This window comes from Muntiacus reevesi, chromosome X (assembly GCF_963930625.1).
Source record: "Muntiacus reevesi chromosome X, mMunRee1.1, whole genome shotgun sequence".
In the NCBI taxonomy this organism is placed as follows: Eukaryota; Metazoa; Chordata; class Mammalia; order Artiodactyla; family Cervidae; genus Muntiacus; species Muntiacus reevesi.
In genome coordinates, this window is record NC_089271.1 from 50,091,028 (window position 1) to 50,106,840 (window position 15,813).

At 40.3% G+C, this 15,813-nt stretch overlaps 1 protein-coding gene across 5 annotated transcripts in view; it reads left to right on the forward strand.

Moving 5' to 3' along the window:
* Positions 1-15,813, forward strand: part of HUWE1 (HECT, UBA and WWE domain containing E3 ubiquitin protein ligase 1) — a 152,356-nt gene continuing 136,543 nt past the window's right edge. Inside the window, exons 1-3 of one of the 5 annotated variants that reach the window (XM_065916120.1) lie at positions 1-83; positions 280-380; positions 6,581-6,717. The gene's annotated coding sequence lies outside the window, so the exon portion shown is untranslated. Of the gene's footprint in view, positions 84-279; positions 381-2,570; positions 2,732-2,840; positions 2,937-4,876; positions 4,895-6,580; positions 6,718-15,813 lie in introns of those variants that run through there. The other 4 variants (XM_065916121.1, XM_065916119.1, XM_065916123.1 and 1 more) reach the window with 4 other exon arrangements.

Below are 15,813 nucleotides of genomic sequence, written 5' to 3' on the forward strand. Positions count from 1 at the left end.
AGGGTAAGCGAGGGGAGCAGGTCTGAAACAGGGCCGCGGACTCGGCACGCTCCTGCGGACCTCGCGGAGCTAGTGCCGCGGAGGTGAGCATCTTCCTCCGGGTTGGGGGGCGGGCTCTGCTCTCGCGGCAGTCCTCGGCTTCTCGCTGGGGTTGTTTCCACGGGACCCTGCGCCGAAGAACGGAGGTGGCGGCCTGGGGGAGCCAGGGAGAGGCTGGTGAAGGGGCCCGGCGGCCTGCCTCAGCCCTCCCTCAACCCCGCCTTCTCTCCCCTCCCCCAGGCCTCGGCCGGCGCCAGTGGTGAGAGCTCGCCGCATCCTTGGGGGCAGCCCGGCAGCGGCCGGCAGTGCGGCGAGAGAGTGGCCGACAGTGGGGATGCGAGGTACCGGCTTTAGTCGTGGCCAAATGGCCCTAGAGAGGGAGTAAAGACCGGGTCTTCGGCATTTCTCTCAGGGGTTCGTGGAAGGCGGCCTCAGAGGAGGGGGAAGGTGAGGGGCTGGCAGGCAGGCTTCGCGGGTAACTACTAGGCGTCGTACATGTAGGTTTTGGTATCTAAATGGCACTACACACACACACACATATTCATTTCAGCTAATTGCTTCTTAAAAACTTAACAATATGTCTTGTAGATCTTCCTATATCAGGGAATTTAAATTTACCTCATTTATAAACAGCTGCATTGTATGATTGTACTACAGTTTATTTAACCATTTCCCGATTGATGTACATTGGCTTGTTTCCCTTTGGGGGGAGGGAAGGGGCTATTACAAGCAATGCTATAATGAATGGGCTTGTGTGTGTGTGTGTGTGTGTGTGTGTGTGTACATATATTTCATGTATGAGTATTTTTGTAGGAGAAATTCTTAGAAGAGTAATCGCTGGGTCAAAATGTATATGCGTTTTGAATTTTAATAGATTCGTCCAAATTGTCTCTTTCCAAAAGGCTATACTAATTTACACTGTTCAATGTTATGCGAGAGTGCCCATTTTTCCACAGTTGTGCCAACACGAATTATAATCAATCTTTGTAATTTTGGTTAATTTAAAGGGCAAAAAATGTTATGTCATTGTTTTTATTTGCATTTCCCTGATTACTAGTGAAGCTGAACATATTTTTATTTATCCGATTACAAAACTAAATATCAATAGTCTATAAGCAGTAAGCATTTTGGAAATTTAATACGGCCCATTCGCAATAGCAAGAAAAACGAATAAAAATACCTAGAAGTAAACTACAAAACTTTATTGAGGAATGTAATAAAAGAACATTTGCATACATGGAAAAGGGGATACCATGCTTCTGGATAAGAAGGCTCAGTTTTGTAGTGATGTCCTTTTTTCCTGTGTTGATTTATATGATTCATGCAATTTCAATAAATATACGAAGTGTTTGGAATTTAATATGATTCTAAAGTTCATCCGGAAAAAAAGATGGCTAAGAATAACCGAGAAAATATTTTAAAGCTAAGGATGGGGTATTACCAGCTGTTAAAATGTATTCTAAAGAAACAATGTATAAGTTAGAATAGACAGAATAATATATTACAATAGGAAAGCCCACAAATCGAGCCAAATCGGATTCCAAGATTTATTGGAGAAACATTGTTGGCTAGACGTGGAAAAACTGCCATATTAAAAGCTTCAAGCACGCACTCCCCCCCCCCCTCCCCGCCAACTCCCCCTTGGAAGCTTGAATTTTCCAAAGAGGGCAGACCTCTTTGTTTGGAGAAAAGCACTTTATTGGATCTTTTGGCTATGCCAAGGTAAAGCCTTTGGAGTTAAAATTTGTGGCTTCGGAACTAGAACTAACGATATGAGCCTTTAGTTAGATTAAGATGGATTCAGTAGCCTGCAGTGCGGCGAGCGAAAGAGTCTGAATATTATCTGTCTTAAATTTTTTTTTTCTTATCTAATGGGCAAAAAAATGTTATGTCATTGTTTGCATTTGCATTTGCGTGCTTATTGTGAGATTGAACGTCTTTTATGTTAGTCCAAAATAATATGTGATTCGTGGAGGCAGGTAACAATAGATCTATTGCTCCTCTTCCAGAATGGAGTTGGTAATTGGTACAGCTCTGCTCAGAAGCGTGAGAATAAACAGGTTGACTTTTTAAATTTTCCTCAAGCACTAGGCTCTAGACACCTTAGATCGGGGGCGGAGGCAGTTTTCAGGACATGGCCGAGATTTGGCGCTGAGCTGTGTCATCGCGAGGTTTGGCAGCCAGCTCCGCAGTGGGTCGGAAACCTCGTGGTAGGCGAGATCCCTGCAGGACGGGAGGTTCCTCCCTTCCCCTGAAAACTCTCAGTCATTTTCATGGAGCTCCGCCTCTCTCCTTTTTAGGAGAGTTCCCTAAGTCTCGCGAGATCTCGTGTTTCCTAAAGGCGAGGCGCGGGCAGCATCCTGCGGTGAATTCGAAGGTCTCGCAGAGACAGAAACGTACTATCGCGATAGTTCTTAAGACGCATGCGGGAGACGGTGGCGGCAGGTTGGCTCCGCCCCTCGGTTCTTCGTGAGGTTGTGCGTCATTTGCTTTTTGCTTCGCGTAGGGTGAGAGCGGAGCCGTAGCGATTTCGGCTTTGGTGGGGGAGGGGGTCTGGGAAGGGCTGGGCTCAGGCTGTTCCCGTCGGGTCGAGGTTATCGCGGGATCGCGCGGAGGCGGCCGCGGTTCGGCTACAGACTGCAGTAGCCGCGGAGGCGGCGGCAGCGTCTTAGGTTCGTGCTGTACCTAGCCGGTGAGTTCTCGCGGGAGCGGGGTTACGTCCTCGAGGGATCCGTTGGCGGTGGCGGAGGTGGCTCGGGGAGGGGGGGCAGTGACTAGGGTCGGTCTGCCTGCTGTTAAGATGGCGGCGGAAGCTGATGCCTGTCCGGCCAGGACCAGGGAGTGAGGAGTTGGCTCTCGGCGTTTGTGACGCTTCTCAGATACCCGACGTTAAACAGGTGACGATTGGCGAAAAGCCGAGGTGCCAATAAGCCGAACCTGAGGCGAAGACCACCCCTTCTCTAGTAGGTTGAGGCGTCACCATTTCCCGGGCCTCAGCCGCGTGTGGGCCCGCCTTTACCCCACCAATCGGTCAACGCCTCCGTTGTCGCCGCCGCAGTGGGCGGGTTGGGAATGATGGGGGGCAGGAGTCCTAGAGTTCGTTGGGGAGTAAGGTTGGGAGTTAGATTGGGCAGTGGGGGAGAGGGGACCATCCAACGACTACTGATTTCCTCCCACTACCTTTTTGTGGGCCCGATTTTCCGCTCCTTCGGAAGAAGGGGGACAAATGAATCTTCTAGTTTTACTTGAGGTAGGCTCTATTTCCTCAATCCCTATGGTCTTTGAACTAAGGTATAGGAGGTCAAGCTTTGATGCTCCCCCCAATTCCACCATCCCATTGAATTTTTTTCTTCTAAATGAATATTTGAGGCTCGTGTTTAGGAGGGAAAGTCAAAGCTTTTCCCTGTCAACCCCTCCCCGGTCTGCTAAGGCAGGGCTTAGCCCAGGTCCCCTAACCTGTCCCGTCCTCCCCCTTTCATCGGTCCCCTTGACACAGACGTTGACCAGAGACCCTTTCTTGTTCCCTGTATTTATTCCATCTTTGTGGATAGAGTCATAGTAGCTTTTACGTTTGTATAACCCTGATCGGAGTACAGGGCACTCATTTCTGCCAACTCTGCTGCTCAACCATTCTTAGGTGAGCAATGAATTGGGTTGGTGGTTGGATCATTGCTGTCTTCGTGATCTCTTAGTTTTAGGGGCTGTTAGACCCGCCTCCCTTGCCATAACACTCACTCCCCTCAAAAAAGGGAAAAGAAAACTTTTAAAGAGACTGTAGAGAATAACCCTCCAGTAAACCAACTTTTTGTCCTCCCTCCTCACCCGTCATCCCCTTTGCAAACTTGGGGACCACCTCTTTTCCCTGCCTTGCTCTTGAGTTCCTGTGGCCTTTTGGTCTGGACATCTCTTTGCTGCTAACCACCTCTTACATGTTTCTCATGTAATCATTAAGGATTTCTTAATCAATCCTTCTATTTCCACACCCGACCCCATGCTGTTTTCCTGGGAGCTGAATCCCCTAGAGAGAAAGTAGCCTCTTGCTAGGCTCCATAGCATTTACCCACCTCCATGTGCTAGAAAATAAAATAGTTTTGATAGATTATCTCTTGACAATCATTGCCCCATTCTACTCCCTTCCCATTCCACAGTTACTGTAGACAATTCCCTGTCATTTGTTTCCTTTTTAGATTACATGTCCAACATTGTTTTCTTTTAGCCCCAGTGTTGCCTGTATTGAGAAGATAGCAACATTCCCCACTCAAGGGAAGCAGCCTGGTATGGTGGAAACACTGTAATGCTTTGGGTTCACATCAAACTTTGTGACCTTGGGGAAATTACTTTTCAGATTCTCAGTTTTTCATGTGTATAATGGGGATAGTAGCTCTTAATAGTTGCTAGAATTAAACAACTTATAAAGTGCTTGGATTATGATAGGTATACAGTAAACTGTGGTTACTTTTTCTTGGTGTAAGAATATGTTGGCAGATGCATCTGTGTCGTATGGTAGTTTTATGACCTGGGAAAGAAGAGGCTTTTGTTTAAAGAAACAGTTAAAGAACTGTTAATTTAGTATATTTCTAGAACTGTTAATTTTTGGTATATTGCTAGGCCAGTCCTATCATTTTTGTGTATTTTTCCCTCCTTGTAGGCCAAGCTTTTTGTCTCCAGTGGTTTATTATGTATGAATGTGATTCCCACTTATGTTGACCTTCTAGTCTAGGAATTTTAGTGCAGAATCGCCATCCTGGAGTGACCACCAGCCATAATGTTCCTGTCAAGAACCACACCCAAGTGTTCTACCTTTTGGAAGGGATGTTTCATCCCTTGCCTACTCCCTTCTTGCACTCCTTCAAAGGTAGTCTGTCCTGTCATTCACCCTATAAAAGTAATGAAACTTGGTGTTGTACTTTTCACAGTAGCAGAACTTCTGCTGGTTAGTTTTTAAGTGTTCAAATGCTTTTCCCCTACCTCCTTTCTTTGGTCCCTCAGATCAGAGTGGTGGTGGTGGTTTAATCATTAAGTCGTGTCCTACTTTTGTGACCCCGTGGACTGTAGCCTGCAGGCTCCTGTCCATGGGATTCTCCAGGCAAGGATGCTGGAGTGGGTTGCCATTCCCTTATCAGAGTAGGGATCTGTTATTTGACCTTACCTGAGCAGGATAATTCCTATCTGAGAGGGTTTAGAAAAGTTTGGGGGTACCAAGCTTCTTTTCCAAAGTGAATTGCTGACAGTTCTTTAATACACTACTTCCTGTCGTGTGTTTGCTGTATTATATTTTTCAACACTAAATAGAAGTGACTATATTCAATTTGGATGTAGTTTTCCTTACTGTTAATATTTTAATTAGGCCAGTATTAAATTGAGTGCTTTTTACTAATTACCTTGGGTGGATAATGGGGTTTGAAATATGATGGTGAAAAGTTTACATAGTATTAAAATTTTACCATAGGTAACCATCTGGTAATTAACTATACACAGACACTGGTTTTGTGCTTTAGTGTGTGCTTTATTTAGTTTTGAAGTGCTTTGGAAGTCATATAATTTCCCCCCCTTTTCATTGGAGGACAAGAATGTGAATAACCATTGTTCTTCACATTGGTTCTGGGACTTCCCTGATAGCTCAGTTGGTATAGAATCCACCTGCCATGTAGGAGACCCCCGTTCAATTCCTGGATCAGGAAGATCCACTGGAGAAGGGATCGGCTACCTACTCCAATATTCTTGGGTTTCCCTTGTGGCTCAGCTGGTAAAGAACCTGCCTGCAATATGGGAGACCTGGGTTTGATCCCTGGCTTGGGAAGATTCCCTGGAGAAGGGAAAAGCTACCCACTCCAGTACTCTGGCCTGGAGAATTCCATGAGCTGTATGTATAGTTCATGGGGTCGCAAAGAGTTGGATACAACTGAGCGACTTTCACACACAATGGGTCTAGCAGTGCTCAGAAATTAAACCTCAGTTTTACTTTTGTCATTCAGAACTAGAATAAATATGGGAATGACAATCTAGGTGTGACCCAGAAGGTTTAATTTATTCTAGGTTGATCTCTGAGAAGAGAGTAAAGAGTGGCAATACCAGTTAAAAACTTTGTTTAACATTCAGTGACAAAGTTCAACCTGAGTTTTCAGGGTGTTTATCATTTGTCTCCCAGTATGGCCAAAAAGCATGTATGAAGGTGAAAAATAATTCATGTGTGCAATGTTTTTCACAAAAAGTTTAAAATTGTCTTAATGTCAGTTCTCAGCAAAAATAGAAAATTGTCTGTAAAATAATCAGTATCCCCTGTGCTTTCATTTGGATTGAGAGCAGAGTTTTCAGGGGTGCTGTCTAAATGCCATATTAGAAGAATTGCTTTAACTTTGGTTTTGAGTTGTTGCTCCTCAAAGCAGTTAGGAACAAAGCAGTTCCTAAAAAACGCAACTTGATGTGTGAGAACTGTTGCTTAAGAGGTAATAACTGTGATTGTGTTTGAACATTGATATAATGGTTAGCTCCCCCACACCCTAATAAATGTTGTGTGTCTCTCCCCTTCTTTTTTTTGTAGGTCCTTCTGTAGTCTGACCTGAGTGGGTTAGCACTCCAGAGGAACCAGCAGACCAACTTGGTCAGGAAGGTTCAGGAAGCTGTTGGAGCAGTGTTGGGATTTCCCACCAGGATGAGTATGATTGGCTGTGATTTTAGGTTAGTTTTTGTGGATCTTTGTGGGTAGTGTTTGTGTTTTATTTCCTGGAATGGAGATGGTTGGGGTGTATGTGTTTCCATTCTGTAATTGGGCTACTTTGGTTTCTTCCATTGTCTGGATCTGATGTGGTACTACTGGCTGTTTCTTGTGTTTAAGTGGAGCTCATTACTAAATTAAAGTTTAAATGAATTCTATCTGTAAATGGTTTTTTTTAATCACCCTAAGCATCATTCAAAAATAAAATTGCAGGTTATTACATCTAACCAATTCTTTTTGGAATTTTTCGAACATAAAAAAACTGGATAATCTAATGATCCCCCTCTGTACCCCATTACTGGCTTTAACAGTTACCAACTTGCAGCCATTCTTTTTCATCTATACTTCTACCCACTGCAGCCCCTTAATGCCTATCCCCTAGATTACTTTGAAATAAACCCCTGCTGTTGTTTTTTTTATTTGCAAAATATTTGTATTTGAGGGCTTCACTGATTGCTCAGTTGGTAACGACCACCCCCCCCACCCCCCGCCCCGTTCGATTCCTGGGTTGGGAAGATCCGCTACAGAAGGGATCAGGCCCCTTGTGACTCAGCTGGTACAGAACTTGCCTGCAATGTGGGAGACCTGGGTTCAATCCCTGGGTTGGGAAGATTCCCCTGGAGAAGGGAAAGACCCATTCCAGTATTCTGGCCTAGAGACTTCCATGGACTGTATTTAAAACATAAAAGGCTCTTTTAAATCTAACTTCAAAAGCATTACCACAACTCAGAAAGTTACTTGATTTTCTAAAATGTCAAATATGAAGCTAGTGTTCAAATTTTAGTTTGTTTGAATCAGGATCCAAAGAAAGTCTTTTTGTCACAAAGGATGATAGATACATCTCTTAAATCTGTTTTAGTCTGCATGTTCCCTCCCTTTTCTTTTTCTTCCCATTTATTTGTTGAAGAAATCATCCTGTAGAGTTTCCCACCACATTTGGTGATTACATCCTCGGTGGTATCTGACCCATTCTTAGTAGGTTAAAGACCCTGGAGGACCCCATTATAATGGAACAATGGCAGTAATCTCCTGTATCCCAGTTGGAGTTGATACTGCTGGCCTAGGCACTCTCCCAAAATAATTAGTCATGGATTCCTTTTTCTGTGACAAAGTCTGATTTAATTGATATCTGAATTCAGTTCCATGTCTTGGCCCTGCTTTCTGCTCCATGTGAAAGTAGGCCTCCTTGTGGAAGAAGCTAATGTTTCCTAGATAATGACCTGATTGTGCCTTTAGGGTTTTTCATCATGGTTTCAATTTCCTTAGGTGGTTTAGTTATCTGTATATGATCTTATAATGTTGCTTCTTATTACTTTGATGTTAGTATCTCAGCTGCTCTGACCCATAACTTCTAAGCTATTAAGACTTAGTAATGAGTTCTTCTGGCTGTAATAGTTTTTGAAGTGGCAATACTAAACGATTTTTGAGAGCTTCCACTAACATCCTGATTTTTCAGCAATTATACACAGCTGTAGTTTTCCTGTTATTTTTTTCATTTTATTCCTTCTGGAAATGCTGTTCCCCCAGCAAGAGGCCTTTAAATTGTTCATGTCTTTCCTTGTTCAGCATTGGCCATCATAAAATCTACTAAATGTCCCTTCCATGGTCAAAACCTGAGAATGGAACTTGGAATGGAATGGAAGCTAGAATGCTCCAGCCAGCCTTTGACTTAAGCACATGTCGGGGAAGAGCAAGGCCACTTGTGCTTACCTTTAAAATGAGTGCGGTTACAAGTTGAAGGGACAGAAAAGGTTTTCTGAGATAATGAGATGAAATATAATTGTGAATCACCAGTGCTGTGGTTCATGAGTTCAGGCTTTTTGGTTCTTTGTTCATTAATGGAGAAATCAGATCCTTAGTTGTAAATTGACTAAGTATTAAAGAAGTGATTTTTGGGGAATTACAGTGAAATCCATTTGTTCAACAAAATAATTTGAGCACATTGTATATAGTGATTAAATATTTACCCTTGTTCTGAGTTTTCTGTAGCTAGGAAATTTGAACAATATCCCTTAAACCTTCTAATCCTGAATTTGTGAAACTAGGATAACTAGATTTTGTGGACAGAGCTTTGCACACCCTAGGCATTTAGATATTTGAATTGTTTCCAGAGTTACAAGTTTACAATAGAAATTCTGTTTCTTTTACTTCTTTTTGTTGTGTGTTTTCAACCATGGATTTCAAAGTATTTCTGAAATGCTAAAATTGGTTGCTTTGAAAACATTTGCCCTTCACATTACATGTAACCTCTCTTGCCGTTTGTTTAAATTGTTAAAATCTGATGTGTAGCTGTAACAATATTTGGCTACTTTACAACGATCTTACTATCTGTAAAGTTGATAGTCACAAGCAATTGGGTCTTTTGCTATATTGTTCTCTGACTCCTTTCCTCAATGACTGGTTGCCAGATGTTTCTATGTTAATGTCCGGGATAACTCAGCTCAGAAGATTCTTTGGAAGCCCTCTCATTTGATGTGTCATAGACGTTGAGTTGCTAAAACTTGATGTACTTGTTGACCAGCTTGGTTATAGAAACACTTTTAGTGAAGGAGTGGTTCTCTCTGAGTAAAAAACAACTGTAGGTTTTCTTTGGGCTGTTAATCTGAGTATTTTCAACTTTAGTTCTCCCAGAAAGTTGGCAGTGGTGACATGGGTTGGTTCTAGAATGTGATTTTACAGAAAATTGGAATTTCTTTCAGCTTCTTATTAATGTCTCTTTAAATGGAGATTGATATTGTAGATTGATTTAGTTTGGATTGCTAACTGGACTAGGTGAATATGAAAATTGTTTTTCAGCTCTAAGATTCTGATTGTATCATCTTAGATGATGAAAGGAAGCAGGTTCTCCTTTTCATTAATCTTCAAGTAGTGACTAAAAGAGACTAGAAGTAGAGATGCAAATTATTCTGGAATGACTTTTTAGTATAATTTAGATTTTAAAGATTGGTAAGTGTGAACATAGTGCCATGAATTTATGTACAATCTGTAGCATATCACAGATTTTAAGTCCTTGTAATTAGGTACCAGAGATTATTGCTCTGGAAATACTTGGGTTCGTGTCTGCTTATATTTTGGAACACATTTGGAAGATTGCTTTAATGATTACCTTATTTGCTACAATTGTTTTCTTGTTTTCCTGTCTTTGTAGAGGTGTATTTCTCCTGGTCTTTTTTTTTCCGGCCATACCATGAGGCTTAGAGGATTTTAGTTCCCTAGCCAGGTAACCTGGGCCCTTGGTAGTGAAAGCATGGAGTCATAACCACCGAACCACCAGGAAATTCCCATCTTCTGGTCTTTGCCTTTTTTTTTTTTAAACTTCCACTACTAATTCTTTATTACTGCATTCTGCTGATTGAGTTCTAATAGGTGGAAAGGTCTTTCAGCACAGTGATTAGGAACCCAGACTCCCGGATTGAAGTTCTGACTCCATTTCTTACTAGCTGAAGTTTAGCTGAGTTCCTGCATATAAAGTTCATAGAACAGTGGTTCAGAATCACCTGAAGGACTTGCTAAAACATGGATTGCTGGGCCCCACCCCTGGAGTTTTTGATTCTGTAGGTCTGGGGATGGGGGGCAATGTTTTGCATTTCAGACAAGTTCCTAAAAAAAGATGGTGGTATTGATGGTCAGTGAACAAGTGAAATAGAACAGTGCTTGGCAACAGGTGTTAACTTTTTCTTCAGAACTGCTTTCCCAGTCCCTGAGTAAAACACTTGACTCTGCAGTGCTGATTAGTATTGCCTTCAGCTTTGGGCAGATTTGGAATCCTTCATTGCAGAGGTTCTCAAAATGTGGTCCCCAGATCAACATCACCATCTGGGAACCTGTCAGAAATGCAGACTCTCAGGCTCCAGACCAGTTTTGTTTTAAAAGTGTGTTTTGACTTAATTGAGGTGTCTTAGAATTTTATTAATAGCTTTATTGAGGTATAATTCACATACCATATAATTCATCCATTTAAAGTATGTTGTTGTTTAGTCACTAAGTCATGTCCGACTCTTTGCAACACCATGGACAGTAGCCCACCAGGCTCCCCTTCCTTAGCAACCACTAATCTATTTTATGTCTCTAGATTTGCCTATTCTGGGCACTCATACAAAATGGAATCTTAGCATATGTAAGAAGCTTTACTGTGATTAAAGTTTTTTCCCTTTATTGTGAAAAATAGAAAACAAACATGGAAAACTGCCTCAAAACAAATTTATGGTTTAATAAATTATCTTAAAGTGCTTTTGTTACTACCACCCAAGTCAAGAAATAAAATTTTGCCTTTCACCCATAGAAACCCCTCCATGTGCCCATCCCCATCACAGCATCCTGCCTCAGTCTGGAAAATAACTGCTATTCTGACTTCATAGTAGTCACGTATTTGCATTCTTTTATAGTTTTAATCATACAGGTGTGTGTCCCTGAACAGTGTGATTTACTTTGTCCATTTTTTAAAACTCGTTTGTCTTGTCAAGAAGTATCTATATCTTCTCTTTCTCCTTTTTCTTTATGCTTTCTATTGAAGAACTCAGACCATTTGACCTGTAGAATTTCCCACAGACTGAAATTTGTTGACTGCATACTTAGTATAGTTCAGCATGTTCTGTTCTCTGTATTTCATGTTAACAGCCACTGCTACCCAAAGCTTAGATTCTCTGTTAATTCATTGGGAGTTGCAAAATGGTGTTTTAACTCTCATTTCGTTTTCATATGTTGGCTGGGATAATTTATAGTTTATATAAGAAAGGCAAATTAAATGCTCGGCTTTTAAATGTTTTTCTGGCAATTTAACTAGTTCTGTCCCTTTGGACAGGTTAACTTAATAACCTATCAGTTGCTCCATCTGGGGAAAATACTTTATTTGTGGGTTTTAAATGTGAAAATGCAAGGTGTAGGTGTATTCTGTAGGTGGTTATATGGTAATTTATTTAACATACTATTTCACTTAATTCCTCTAACAGCTCAAAGATGGACAGTCATGGTGGTGAACTCATGGTCAGTAAGCAAAGCCTATCTGGATCCTTCAGGTCTGTGGTTAGGGAGGAATGATATTTGTTCCTTGATCATTTGGAGGCTAAATCTCTGGTCAGTGATAACTAAATTTTCCACCAGAGTAGTTTTTCACATTGCCAAGCCTTTGGAGTCACATTCGTACCCTCTGGAGGGTCTTACCCAGTTCTGTGGTGATGTACAATACATTGATTGCCTTGCTCTCCCACCCTCCAGCTACACAGCCCCCTACTGTTTTAGTTTGTTCAAGGTTCTGCTGTAACCGTAGTAACTCATGAGTCTTCCTGATGGTCATCACTGTTAACCACTGTTAACATAGTTGAGTAGCACTTTTACCGTTTCATATATTATATAGAATACAGCATATGGCACATAGTAAGTGCTCAATAAACTAGAAACCATTGTTGATTTCTTTGTTGTTATTGTAGCTAATATTATGCCTTCTTTCTCTCTCACACATCTTACCTCTCTTCAGTTCAACAAACATTCACTGAGTGTTTCAAAGTACAAGGATCTGGGAACATAAGATGAATGAGAGTTAACCTCTGCCCTTGAGAAACTTACAGTCCAGTTTAGGACTGTATGTCAAAACATGTTTAAAGTTTTTAGGGTTTTCCTTTGTGTTATCATTTCTTTCTTTGCTTTATCTGTGAATGTCTATTGTTTTTCAAAACCCTCCTTACCTCTGTATCCCTTCCCAACCTTTGAAACTGCTGATAGGTGAGAAAGCCTACAATTGTATTCTATGAATACAGGTTAATATCAAGAAAACCTTTGGGTCAGGATTAGATTTCAAAAGTGACATATGTGTTTGATACTACGATACCAGTTTATGGTCTTTAGATGAACCTACACCAGCATCTGTCTTATTGCTTTAACTATCTTCATTTTGCCTTCTCCCTTCTGCTTCCCTTCCCTGTACCACCCCCAAGATGTTTACTACATAAAGAAAGAGGCTCCTATACACAGTGATCTATCAAGTATGTAAACAGACAGCTTCATATAAACTGCTTCATATAAATTAGGTTTTGAGTGGACCTAGGGTTTATCACTAAATTTTCATTCTCATCTATAAAATGGTATTCATAAAGCCTGCCTCATAGAGCACTAAAGTGAGATGATGTTTTTTAAAATGTTTTATATAGAGTACCCTACAAAGGTAAGGCCATTATAATTTATGTAAATACTTAATACCTATGTTACTTGGGGCAAATTACATCATCAATGAGCTAGTTTCCTCACCCTTTACATCCTTTACATTCATTCAACAAATATTTGAGAACATACTCAGTAGTGCCAGGTACTAGGAATACAGAGATGAGTAATTGGAGAATGGAGGGCAGCATGGTCTATAGAGGAAGGAGACTTATAAATCATACTCAAAGAAATCAGTATAATAACATGAATGAGCAGAATGTGCTATAACAGTTTATAGGAAGGCATCAGAAAATATCACACAGAATTTTGTTAGTGTTAAACAAGATGCATGAAAAGTATATCAACTCAAAAATGCTATACAAATAAAATTAGTTAAATGTATTCCAAATGAACCAATACCCTCAACCATTATTTCATTTTCTCATAACTTATACTTTAGATGTATTTATTTTTTTGAGCTAGATTTTATGTGCTCTTTTATAATTTATTTATTTATTTGGTTGTGCCGAGTCTTAGTTGGTGGCATGTGGGATCTAGCTTTCCCTAACCAGAGATGGAACCCAGGTCCCCTGCATTGGGAGCTTGGAGTCTTAGCCACTGGAGCTCCGGGGAAGCCCATTTATGAGTTCTTCCAGGATGTTATATACTCCTATAGTAGAGTACCCTGAAAGTAATACTTTCATCTAAAAGAATTTTTTCTTACCCTCTTTATCATTTTCTATTGCTAAATTAATTTAGGAAAAACTGGAAAATGTGTTGCTGTTTTGGGAAAAGATTCCTATTCCCACAGTGATACTCAGTTACCTTAACATTTTGGTTAGTTTGTTCCCATCTTAATAATAGAGTAACATTTTAAAAATAAATCCAGTAGAAAACTGTTGTTGTTTGCTCACTAAGTCATGTCTGACTTAGCCCATGGCCTGCAGCACATCAGACACACCTCTATCCTTCATTATCTCCTGGAGTTTGCTCAAATCCATGTCCATTGAATCTGTGATGCTATCTAACCATCTCATTCTTTGCTGCCCCCTTCTCCTGCCTTCAGTCTTTCCCAGCATCAGGATCTTTTCCATTTAGTTGGCTCTTTGCATCAGATGGCCAAAGTATTGGACCTTCAGTTTCAGCATCAGTCCTTCCAATGAATATTCAGGGTTGATTTCCTTTAGGATTGATTGGTTTGATCTCCTTGAAGTTCAGTTGACTCAGGAGTCTTCTTCAGCACCACAGTTGGAAAGCATCAATATTTTGCCACTCCCCCTTCTTTATGATCTAACTCTCAACTTCCATATATGACTACTGGAAAAACCATAGCTTAGTTACAGGCTTTTCCTAGAGTAGGAGCTAAAAATGTCTAGTAACAAGAAAGGCTATTCAAACGAAATGTCAGAAATGCAAAGTAAAATGGTATCTTCTTTAAACCATTAGATTGGCAAAAAAAAAAAAATTTGGTAATATCAAATCATGACAAAAACATAGGGACGAATCTGGTCTTAAATACTGCCCACAAGTGGTCCAAATTACTACAGCTATTTTGGAGATAATTTGGGCAAGTTGCATGATCATATATATACTATGTGAGGGCTTCCTTGGTGGCTCAGATGGTAAAGAATCCACCTGCAATGTGAGAGACCCGGGTTCAGTCCCCGGGTCAAGAAAAGAATGACTACCCACTCTTATTATTTTTGCCTAAAGAATTCCATGGGTAGAGGAACCTGGTGGGCTATATATATATAGTTCATGGAGTCACAAAGAGTTGGACACAACTGAGCAACTAACACTTCACGTCACTTCATATACTGTGTGATGCTGTTTATATATATTTTAAACTAAAGTAAGTTGATAAGTTTATTTGGGAGAAATGATCAAGGAACTTCAGCTTTTTCTTTTTTTGTAATGTTCACATTCCTGTTTATAAGAAATTGTAAATATCCTGAGCAGTATCAAGAATAATTTGGCCAAAACTTTTTCCTACCCTCTCCCTCTCAAATTGATCACTTTTAACATTTATTTTTGCTTCAAGTCTTTGGGGATGGGTGGTAATAATACTTTATTTAACCCAGCATTCTGCTTCTCCTTGCAGTTATTACCATGAATTGCTTGATGTTTTTAATACTTTGAGAGTGGTATAAATTACTGATGTAAGTGGAAGTTTCAAAAACTACGTGGTGTCCACCCAACAACCTGTTATTGCTTGTATCATAATTAGCATACTGCTTTAGAGTTGCAAAATGATTTACTAAGAATTCTTTGGGAATGGAACTTTAGTTATTTTTGAGTAATGTTCTTCATGATTATAGAAGTATACATGGCTTATTGTTGGAAAGTATGGATAAGTACAGAAATCTCCCCAAATCCTACCTTTCAGAGAGAAATACTATTAACGTGTTGTACACAGTTCATTTTTCCGAGGTTTTTCTTTATGCCTGTGTAACATGCCCATATTTTTTTTTTCCAAAACCAGTCTTTTAAGAAATTATTACCTTCCTTCCAACTTTTCATTATGGGTTTCAAGCATAAAAATGCTGAAAGAAGAGCACAATGAGCATTTGTGTATCACCAGCTATATCCAACAGTAGTTAAGAATTTGCCATATTTGATTCATATGTACCTAAACATGTTTTAATTTTTCTGAAGCACATAAAGTAAGAATGACACCTTTTCCTTAAGTCCTTCAGCATGCATGTCTTAAGAATAAGTACCTACAGACCACATAACTGTTATCATACCTAGGGAATTTGTTCTTTTTGTAATGTTATCTAATATTCAGTCCATTTTCAAATTTCCTCAGTTCCCAAAAATTTTTGGCAGTTTCTCCAAACCAGTATAGACATGGTATTTTAAATTTTGATTTCCACCCAATAAATTGATCTCTTTTCCCTGTCATTTTATACTACTATAATTTT